General features: G+C 32.8%; 1 non-coding gene and 1 pseudogene across 2 annotated transcripts; both read left to right on the top strand.

Annotated features, from left to right (window-relative positions):
* The first annotated feature begins 1,687 nt into the window (after nucleotides 1-1,687).
* LOC137827131 (exocyst complex component EXO70B1) lies at nucleotides 1,688-4,744 on the top strand. The gene is made up of 3 exons (XR_016514933.1): nucleotides 1,688-2,598; nucleotides 3,060-3,676; nucleotides 3,982-4,744. It is a non-coding gene; the product is annotated as an exocyst complex component EXO70B1 (transcript).
* A 168-nt stretch (nucleotides 4,745-4,912) lies between these two features.
* LOC150025612 (exocyst complex component EXO70B1-like) lies at nucleotides 4,913-7,636 on the top strand (annotated as a pseudogene). The gene is made up of 2 exons (XR_016514932.1): nucleotides 4,913-4,918; nucleotides 5,709-7,636. The product of XR_016514932.1 is annotated as an exocyst complex component EXO70B1-like (transcript).
* Nucleotides 7,637-7,967: the final 331 nt, after the last annotated feature.

Raw genomic sequence — 7,967 nt, 5'->3', positions numbered from 1 at the left:
TTAAGTGTTCATTTATTTTTTAAGTAAAAATAGGACAAAATATCACTTAAGCGATGAGTTTTATCTTTTTAAGTCATAAATTGTTATTGAAGCAAGAAAAAAACTATATCAATATTTTTTCTATTAAATAATATTATCAAAATGATTTTCATTTTAAAATGCTTTTAATTGCTATTAATGATATATAAATTGTATTGTAATATGACATTTTGTCTTTATTTTTAAAATGTTAAGTGTTGTGTACTAAATTATGATTAAGATTGAGATACTAATAATATGAATGTTAGTTATTATCTATAAGTATTAAGCATTTAAACCATTATAATAAATATTACTTGTTTAAACTTTACTTGTCTAAACTTTACTAATATCTTTTAAATAATGTTAAATTTTACAACCAATTTTAGTTTAGACCTACTTTTTTTTATATAAATATAATTTGTATTTGGATATATTTAAATATTAATTTATCATATTTTTATGACGACGAGAATGAATTGAAAATTGTAAATGGAAATAGGTAAAGAATATTTTACCCTGATTGATGTTATGACTTTAAGTTGCCTCAAATTTAATGCATGTGATTTAAAGGTATTCTATTATAATTTTTTATTTTGTTTTTTGTTACCTCATTTATTGCGTGTGTTTTGATGTATATGATAATGATGTTAGAACATGTAAGGAGTTGTTTGTCAGCAATCACAAGGGTCAGCTTAAACAACACATGCTTCTATAAATTACTTATTTTGATACATATATGTAATTATTGCTCACTATATGATAAATTCTATTTTAGTTTAAAATAAAACAACTTGGGACGTTGCCATTTTTATATACTCTTTGCAAGGTTCACACTCCAAAATTTATTTATCATTGTCATCACATAAAATAAAATAGAAAGAGTTAGAATCAATGAACTTTAAAAAATTAAACTTTGATTAATTTAAATTAGAGGAAAAAATAGCAATCACTATTTTTTTTTCTTTATTTATTATTTTTAAAAAGATAAAAAAACATTAATTTTTTTTTTATGAATTATATTCATATTTTTTACTTATTCTTTAATATATATATATATATATATAGAAATGATTAGTTTCAATATATATAGAAACACTTGTAACTATTTCATTCAGACAAGAAATGATTAGTATTTTAATTTTCACATAATAACTTAAAAGATAAAAAAAAATTAGCAGTGTATTTCTTTTTCCTCCTTTTGTTTCATGCATAAGTTCCCATAACTAATAGAAGAGACAAGAATAGGCGGGTTTTATAGTTACTTCACATTAATTATTTATTTTATTGATTGACAAAATAACTAGTTTAGGAACAACGAAGCCATTTCACCTTAATAATAATTTATATAAGAAACAAATATCAATGTATTTATATAATACTATATTAATAATAATTAATATTCTCTTAATACAAATGTGAGCATATACATAAATTTATATATGTTTTATTAACCTATATTTAAATTTTTTCTATTTTAAAATATAAAAATCACAAACTTCTTTTTGTTAATTATGCTTGTAGGAATCTGTTTAGATTCTGCATCATACTCTTTACATAGAGCCATTTAATAAAATTAAGAAGATACTTAAATTTAAATTGTGTTTTGAAAAGAAATTATCAATAATATTGATACAATACTTTCACTCTGATATGGAACTTAAAATTTGTAGTGACAAGACAACAGTTTTTTGAAAAGAGGATATGAGTGAAGCTAATGCACTGTCGATGTGGGACGCGGATGATTGACCAAGACTTGGAACAAGCAGCTTCATTCCATTTGCTTCATGTTTGCATCAAAATGTGAAATCCTAAATCAAAACTGGCGGCTCTCAGTTTGTCTCTTCCCCAACCAAAACCTTGGATGCTCCAGGAAGAACACGGTGCTCATGCTCCTCAAAATTCAGAGATGTTTGCAGCAGCCAAAGGTACGGAAACTGGCGTGTTTTGTTTCATCTATTGTTGGACTCCTCTGTTACGCTCTCAGCTCCTCTTTCAATCAACTATTTGGAGAGTGGACATGGTGGAAAATATTACTCTACATTCTTTTTACTCTCTGCATCATCATCTTCTTTCTATCTAAGTTCACCAGCACAAGGGAACGCCCTACCTCTCCCCCCTTGGAAGCTCATTCAGCCTTTTTGGTTTTGATCATCACTTCTATGTACTCCTTTTTTGTTGATAAAAAATTGAAAGGGAAACCAGATGTGTATAGCCTAGTTTCGAATGCTGCATTTGCTATCATGTCTCTGGGATTGTCAACTCTGAGTCCCTTTGGATTCGAGGTTGATCTTCTCTATTTTTTCAGTGGAGTTCTAATAGTGCAGCTCATGAAAATCAAACTATGGTTGGTCATTGTTGGAGGGTGTTTCAGCTATTCCCTCATCCGTCTTCGTTCCATTTTAGATCCTCAACCCTTATACGTTAGATCTCAAGACCTTGCAGCCATTCGCATTGATCCTCGATCACAATCACAAGTAAGCAGTGGTAGTGTTTCTCTACCTGATTCACCCCATGTTCCTGTTCCTCCCCAAGCTGATCCTACCCACCTTGGCTCACCTTTACAACAAGACAATAGTCGTAGAGCTCTTCTCAGGATGCACTTTCTATGTAGCACAGTCCCGGACACTTATACGACACACTGACATGACATGGACACATTTCGACACGTATAATCTCCAAAATCTCCAAAATGTAAGACATGAGACACGGATCTATATATTATTATAATTATGAATTATATAAATCGATAATAAAGATTTATGTGCACAAGTATGTCTCAATTTTTGTTGAGAAAAAAAGTTGTTTCTTATAGTTAGTTTGTTTTTTTATTTTTATGATTATAATAAAAATTTATACAATAAGTTTGAGATTTTAAAAAATTAATGTATTTTTTTTTTAAATTGTCTTATAACCATGTTAGAATTGTCAGATATCCAATAAATATTTTTTAAATTTGACACTTCACTTATACGTATCTTATCAGTGTTATATGAGTGTCATATCTGATAAGTGTGTATGACATGGACACACCATTTAAGAGGCTCGTTCGAGCCTCATAGTCCACTTTATGAGTCATATAGAAGAGCTTGAAAAGGAGAATCAAAAGTTTATAGACACAATTTGGAAGCTTGTGGGTGAATACCTTAAGACTAATGTTGTGAAGGAAGACCAGATTGCAGTGCCGGAAATACAAGCTGACGACAATTTGGTGAAAGACATGCTACCGGTGGAGGTCATCAACAAACTTCGCCAAACCGGGAGGGTGATGTTTCAGAATGAGTGTTGCAGTTTGTACAGCAGTAGTAGGAGGTTGTTTCTGAAGCAGTGTTTATCGAAATTCGGTTTGGAAGTTGAAGAGCTCAAAGTGGAGGACTTTGACAAGATGGAGAAGATAGAGTGTTTGATAAAAGCTCTGAACATAACTGTGAGGATACTGTTTCCCAATGAAAGGATTCTCTGTGATCTGTGTTCCCAGAGTCTTACAATGCAGATATTGCATTCAGTGAGGTTTGCAGTGAATTGAGTATCGGTCTGTTGAGATTTGTGAATACATTAGCAACTGAGAATCATCAATGGTCTTACCATCTGGTCCATGTCATTCCAACGTGTTCAAGACTTTGATTGACCTGATTCCAATGTTTGATTCACTGTTTTTGTTGGAGAACCCACATTGACTAGAGATTAGAGCCTTTCATTGTATATAAGTGGGTGCAAACCTTAACCCTATGTGCCGGTTTTATGGGGTTGAGTTAGGCTTAAAGTCCACTTCGTAATATGGTATCAGAGCCATTTCGAGCCTATCCTAGCGAGTATTTGTTGGGCCTATCGTGCCACCCGCTATCGGGCCGCTATCGGACCACCCATAATATATAGTCCCACGCACGAGTTAGCAGTCCTCGGCTGACTAGAGATTAGAGCCTTTCATTGTATATAAGTGGGTGCAAACCTTAACCCTATGAGCCGGTTTTATGGTCAGTTGTTCAGTGAATCACTCAGAAATGGTGCAATTCTTGTTGGGAAGAGATTGGGTGTTTTTGTTGAGTTGGAGAGTCTTATTCACCGTGAAGTGGCAAAGGAGAGTGTTCCCAATGGTGGGATTCACCCAACTACCCACAAAGTGATTGATTATCTCAGAGAAGTTTTCACAGATGATGAGACTTTCCCAATTAGAAAGGGAGTATCTTCATTTTCATATGAGGTGGGTAGAATAATAAAAGTGTTAGACTCAAATTTGGAAGCCAACTCCAGAAGCTACACAGACCCAGCATTAGGCCATGTTTTCATGATAAATAATTGGTCTTTACAATACGGGGAATACTGTATATATGGAGACATTTTAGGCCAAGATTGGTACAAATCAAAGATCAACCAGAACATTGAACTCTATCAAAGAAGCTCGTGTGACAATATATTGGACCTTTTGAAAGTAAACAGAAGGGAGTTGGTAGCAGAGTCTATGAAAAAGAAGCTCAAATTGTTCAACCAGCATTTCAATGAGATATGCAAAGCTCAATCTGAATGGTTTATCTTTGATGACCAGCTAAGGGAACGTATGATAAAATCCATAGAGAACACATTGTTGCCTGCATATGGAACCTTTATTGGAATGATTCGTGATGTTGTTGGTAAGGATGCTTATGAGTTCATCAGGTATGGAATGCATAATGATTACAAGTTAGTTTTCATGTTCACACTTCTTTTATATCATACTTATTTGTCTTAATTTTTTTTATTATCATTTTTTACTATTATTATCACTAAAAAAAATTATTAAATAAAAATTAATATTAAAGATTAAAATAATTAGTTATTATTAACTAAACTAAAGATCCTTTTTATAATAATATAATAAAATAATAACATTTGAATAATTAATACATCACAATTTTTAATGTTAGTGGACATGAAAATAAAACATGCCGAGACATTTTGATAAATAAAAACAATTCTCTTTTATTAATTTTCAATATAATTGATGTAAATAACTTGTGTTTTTTCACAAGTTAGTTTTGATATTCACACTTTTTTATATCATACTCATTTGTATTCTTTCTATTATCTATTCACGTTACTAATATTATTATATAATAAGATCATTAAAAAACTAATTTTAAAAACTACAATTAAATAGAAATTAATTTTAGAGACTAGAATAATTAGTTAATATTTGACTAAATTAAAGATTATTTTATAAACTAAATTTTATTTTGATATTTGACTAGAATAATCATGCTTATGAGTTCATTAGCTATGTAGCACAGACACTAATACGACACGGACACAGACACGAAGATACGTAAAATTTCTAAAATGTAGGACACGGAGACACAGATCTATATATTATATAATTATGAATTATATAAATTAACAATAAAGATTTACGTACACAAGTATGTTCCAGATTATTTTTTGGAGCAGAAAGATGTTTTTCATGACCGGTCCACAAGGATTTGTTTCTTATTTTTATAATCATAATAACAATTTGTACAATAAAGTTTGAATTCTTAAAAAATTAATGTATTTTTTCTTTTTAAAATTGTGTTAGAACCGTACTAGAATTGTTAGAAACCTAACAAATACTTTTTGAATTGGACACTTCACAAATACGTGTCCTACAGATGTCATACGAATGTCGTCGGACACCGACACGCCATTTAAGAGGAGTGTCGAGCTTCATAATTCATTAGGCATGGGAGTGCAACAACTCTCGCTGTTTGGAAGCTCACACAGCCTTCTTCATTTTGCTGATAACTTCTGTATACTCCTTTTTCTTCGATAAAGAAGTGACAGAGAAACCAGATACATGTAGTCTGGTTTCGTCTGCAGCATTTGCTATCATGTCATTAGGCTTGTCAAGAGTGAATCACTCTGGATTTGAGGTTGATCTCCTATACTTTTTCAGTGGATTTCTCACAGTACAACTCATGAAAATAAATTTGTGGTTAGTAATTGTTGGAGGGAGTTTCAGTTATTCCCTCATCATTCTTCGTTCGACCTTGGATGCTTCAGCAAGAAGTGGTTATGTTGGATCACGTAGTCATTGAAATTGGTTCACACTCTCAAGGAACTAGCCGTAATTTTTCTCAAGTTGATTCATCTCAAACTATTACCAATGGTGTTGGTAATTCCCTCATCATGCCACAAGAGGTTGGTGTCCCTCAAGGAGATCAGGATTCAGAGTCACCCAAGGCAAAATTGACAGTAGCAAAAGTATCACGGCACGATTCATGGAATGTATAGAGGTGCTGAAGAAGGAGAATGAGACCCTTATCGACACAATTTGGAAGCATCTAGATGGATACCTTAAAGTATTGCAGTGGTGGAATTCCATATTGAAAACAACTTAGTGGTGGATGCATTGTCGGTAGGAATCATCAACGACCTTCATGAAACCGTGTGGCTGATGTTGGCAGAAGGGTTTGAGGAGGATTGTTGCAGAGCATACTATGATTGCGGAAGGGAGTTTCTGAAAGAGTGTCTATGGACATTTGGGTTGCAAATGCAAGAGCTCAGCATGGAGGACATTGATAAGATGGAGAAGATTCAGAGTTGGTTAAGAAAGGTTTTGGATGTAGTTGATAGTGTACTCCTTCCCAATGAAAAGACACTCAGTGATCGTGTCTTCAAAGGGGCCTCTTCCCCTGGGGATTTTGTTTTCACTGTGGTTTGTAGTGAATTGAATATTTCTCTGCTTCGCATTGCCAATCACTTGGCAGCTTTTCTGAAGTGAGAAAAATTTACAAATTATGAGGGTGGCGAGCTTCATCCTAATATCTCTGAATTGATGCACAAAATTCGTTATGTTTGCGCAAATAGGGATAGTAGATCAAGGCAAGGGTTAGAAAAATCCATCATGCTTGATAAGGAGGGAAAGCTTTCACCGTATATGAATGTAGCCAGGGAAATAGTAACAGCTCTGATAGACAGAATTTTGGAAGTGGAGTCCAAAAATTACCATAACCCTTCTCTGGGATATATGTTTTCGTCAGAACAATCTGAGGTTCATAGAACTACAAGCAGAATTGTATGGATTGGTTCCTACTTTTGGTCATGGTTGGCTACGGAAAAACAGAAAAAAATTGCAGCAAAACCTTGAACTCTATCTGAGAAGCTCGTGGAATAAGATTGTGGAGTTTCTGAAGCTGGATATGAGAGAATCAGAGAGTAGTGTTGCAGTTGGGTTACTGAAAGACAGGCTAAATTCCTTCAACGAACACTTTGATGAGATATGCAATGTTGAGTGTACTTGGTTTGTGTTTGGTGAAGAGTTAAGAAAAGATATAATAAAATCCATAGAAAACATGTTGCCAGCATATGGAAACTTCATTGGAAAGTTGCAGAAGTTTCTTGGTAAGCACAGTTATGATTATATTAAGTATGGAATGTTTGACATCCAAGATCGAGTTCGCAATCTGTTTGTTGTAAGGGAGAATAAGAATCGGTTTCTGAAACAAAGTAAAAAACACATGTAATTACAAAAAAAAGTCGGAAAGATCTCAGTCCTTCCTTAAGTTTTCTGAATTAGTGGTGACGTGTTTTCTTCGGTCTTTAGTTGGTGTTGTTTAAGTTAATATTTGGTTTGAAATAGTTCAATGTAAAATATTATTTTATAAGTATATTTGATTTTGGTAGGTGAAGTTATTTATAGTATCGTGATGAGCTCTAACATCATATCGATATTAGATTAGATTTGGATTCTTCTATGATTTTAAGTAGATTAAACTAATTATTTTGTATTAAGAGATGCGTGAGAGAGGACCATATCCTATTAAGAGAACGATGTCCTAGGAACCGTACACAAAACCCAAGCGTTTGAGTTGATTTAGAATACAAATTTTGTTATTATCTTGTAGTTCCAAAATATATTTATGCCCTTGTGTTCTATACCACGTAATTGGAATACTGTAATTATGGTAATTGTTACAAGTAAAGATTATGTTTCATGA

This window comes from Phaseolus vulgaris, chromosome 8, assembly GCF_051622355.1.
Source record: "Phaseolus vulgaris cultivar YP4 chromosome 8, ASM5162235v1, whole genome shotgun sequence".
Taxonomy (NCBI): domain Eukaryota; kingdom Viridiplantae; phylum Streptophyta; class Magnoliopsida; order Fabales; family Fabaceae; genus Phaseolus; species Phaseolus vulgaris.
This window is presented reverse-complemented; position numbering and strand designations above follow the sequence as displayed.